The sequence below is a fragment of the Pipistrellus hanaki genome (assembly GCF_964339955.1).
Source record: "Pipistrellus hanaki genome assembly, chromosome: 7".
Lineage (NCBI taxonomy): Eukaryota > Metazoa > Chordata > Mammalia > Chiroptera > Vespertilionidae > Pipistrellus > Pipistrellus hanaki.
Window position 1 is genome coordinate 17,013,910 of NC_140509.1, and position 3,177 is coordinate 17,017,086.

Consider the following 3,177-nt stretch of genomic DNA (forward strand, 5'->3'; position numbering starts at 1 on the left):
GGGGCTGCGGTCCTTCTTCTCCATGGTTTGAAGGAGAAATCCAGGAGACCCTGTGCACACCCGCCGCCCGTGGTGAGAGGCCGACGTGAGAACTGGAAAACTGGCCGTGGTTTCAAGTCTTGTGTAAGTCTGTGATTCACTCCGCCTGGGTCCGTCAAGCACGCCTAAGAGAAATTACAGGTTTCTCTTGTCTGAAGCAGAGCCATTATAATGAGTCACTTGTTTGTCCTTTAATTTCTCGCCTTTATCTCAGATGATCAGACTCTTGTTTGCATCCATGGCACTGGTAGTAATTAGAACTCGGGGGATACAAAGCAAAGGTCCTGCCACTGTTGTTGATAATGTTTAAAGGCTATCATGTTTTTGCCTGTACTGATGTTGAACTTGAAAAAAAAAAAAAAAAAAAAAAAAAAAAAAAAAAGCCTAGGCAATTGATCAGTAATAATCTCAAAAATAAGATTTTTGTTTTATTTTTTTAGTGATCGGGCTACGTAATTCTTTTTTTTTTTAATATATATATATTATTGATTTTTTACAGAGATGATAGAGAGTTAGAAACGTCGATGAGAGAGAACCATCGACCAGCTGCCTCCTGCACACCCCTCACTGGGGACGTGCCCGCAACCAAGGTACATGCCCTTGACCGGAATCAAACATGCCCTTGACCGGAATTGAACCTGGGACCTATCAGTCTGCAAACCATCGCTCTAGCCACTGACCCAAACCGGTTTCAGCACCAAGTAATTCTTGCTGAGCCTCTACCTGGGGCCATGGCCATGGAGAGTTTAGACCAGAAGGAAAAGTCAGGAAATGCCATATAACCTGACTTCAGACAGGTAGCCAGTTTGTATTGTCCTTCGCATCACCAAATAGCCCCATACATCCCTATTCTAGTGTCTTCTACTTACATATCTTCTTGACACCAAAATTCAATGCAAATCACCATTTAAATCTTGCCAGGGGAAGTGAAAGGTGTGTGATTCTATCTTTTATAGTGAGGAAGATCAGGGAGGTGACGCTTGTGGAAATAGGTCAGTTTCATTGAGGTTGCCAGTTTAGTGCCAGGCCATGTGGTAATTGGAAAACTCAGTATCATCAAACCGTTGGTTGTGTAATCAAAGGGCTTTATTGAACACATTGTATGGGCATGGCACCTTGTTCTGCATTTGGACATACAAAAGCGAGTAACATGGTAAATCACAAAGATGAGTAATCCTGTCGCCAAAGGTTTACAGTCTGGAAAATATATGCACACAAAAAATACTGAAATTAAACAATAAATACTAGACAGGAAGTGAATGGCACAGATTATAAATATTACAGGAAACCAGGAGAGGAGAATCAGCACTCTGATTGGACGAGTCAAGAGAGACTTCACAGAGAAGGCAAAAAGAGTGAAGCAGAACTCATGCAAGGTGCCCTGGGTAGACCCACTGTGTATACTCTTTCCTGGGCAAGGCACTAAATCTTATAACCGTGGTAACATTGGATGAAAGGGGTCAGTCAATGGCAAGCTCAGCAGACTTTACTGGCTGAATCAAATATTTTACTCGTTTATTTAGAAGTCATGGGACTAACTCCCATGGCAGTATCTTCAATCAAACTCATGGTCATAGCTGTGTGCTTGCTTGTATGTATGAGCATGAATTCACAGGTGCTCTAATGAAAACTGCTAACATTTTAATGGCCAACTATTAGTTGCCAAGTACTCTTCTACTCTTTATCTACAAATATTCATCTAATCTTTACAACAACCCTGTGAGGTATGCTCTAGTTCCCTCAATTTATAGGTAAGAAAATTAAAGTCTAAGAAATTTAAACAACTGCCAAAGCAGTTTCACCATACATCTGTCTTAGACACTGTTAGCACCAATTTTTCCTTGAGCCACTTGACCAGTCAGTCACTCCCTAAACCACCTGACCAGGGACCACACACAGTGAGGTGTGGACAGGACATTGGATGCATTTCCACCCAGGGTCAACCACAACCAAGCTGGTCTGTGCGAGTGTGTTGACATCTTTCAGGATGGAGCAGACTGGGGGTGGGCTGCAGGGAAGAGTGCACAGCTTGTTTAAGGGATTCCCAAATAATTCTGGAGTTTCTCTCTTAGCATCCAGGGGCCTTTCTTGGTTAATAATAAGCCCTACGTAGAATGTTTTTCCTGCCATCCTATTGCAGGGTGTGAGTACGTTGGAGTAGAATGTGCTTTCATGCTAGATGTGACTGCTCAATGCATAATGCAGATAAATGTCCTCTCTCTCTTTCTCTCTTTCTCTCTCTCTCTCTCTCTCTCTCTCTCTCTCTCTCTCTCTCTGTTTCTCTCTCTCTCTTTCTCCCTTCCCCCCACCCTCTTATGCTTAGAGTTCTCATCTATAAAATGAGAAAATTGGACCCAGTCCTTTTTAAAGTTCCAGATTCATATTCTTATAGCTATTTGGCTTCATGAGATTTCCCTCCTCACTTCCATATATCCACTCTGCATAAAGGACATTTCTTCACACTGAAATCTGTGCATTGAGAACCCACACTGTGCCTGACCCACACCCTTGCCTTGAAGAGACCCTACAGAAATACTGGGAATGTCCTTTCTGACTTCATTTGAGACAGGGGCAATTGTCGTCCCAACATGAGTAATGCCACTTGAAAGATGGCTCGTTCTCCAGGTTGGTGTATTTTTGATGGACCTCTTTATTACAATTTTACTTTATCAAACTTTCCTACTTAGAGGAAATATTTTGTAAGAGAGAGGAAGAGAGCGAGGCCCCACTCATTCACAAAGTGAGTCTTTATGAATGTAACATCATTAATGCAGGCTTCTGGTAGAATAATTAGGGACTTACCCATTGACCCCTTTTCTTTATCCACTCATTTTCTTCTGATGCATCAACCTGTATACTCATTTAATAAAGGAGCATTCTATTTTATTTTATTTTATTTTATTTTATTTTATTTTATTTTATTTTATTTTATTTTATTTTATTTTTAAAAGGGCTTCTATCTGTAATACTGATCTCCTATCAGGCGAACCTGATTTGAATGATGAATTTGTTTATATACAAAGATAAGAAAATGAGCAGCTCTCTACTTGAAACATGATACTTCCCCTTTCTCATCTCAGGTTTTAAACAAAACAAAACAAAACAAAACAAAACAAAACAAAAATACCCAACTTGTTG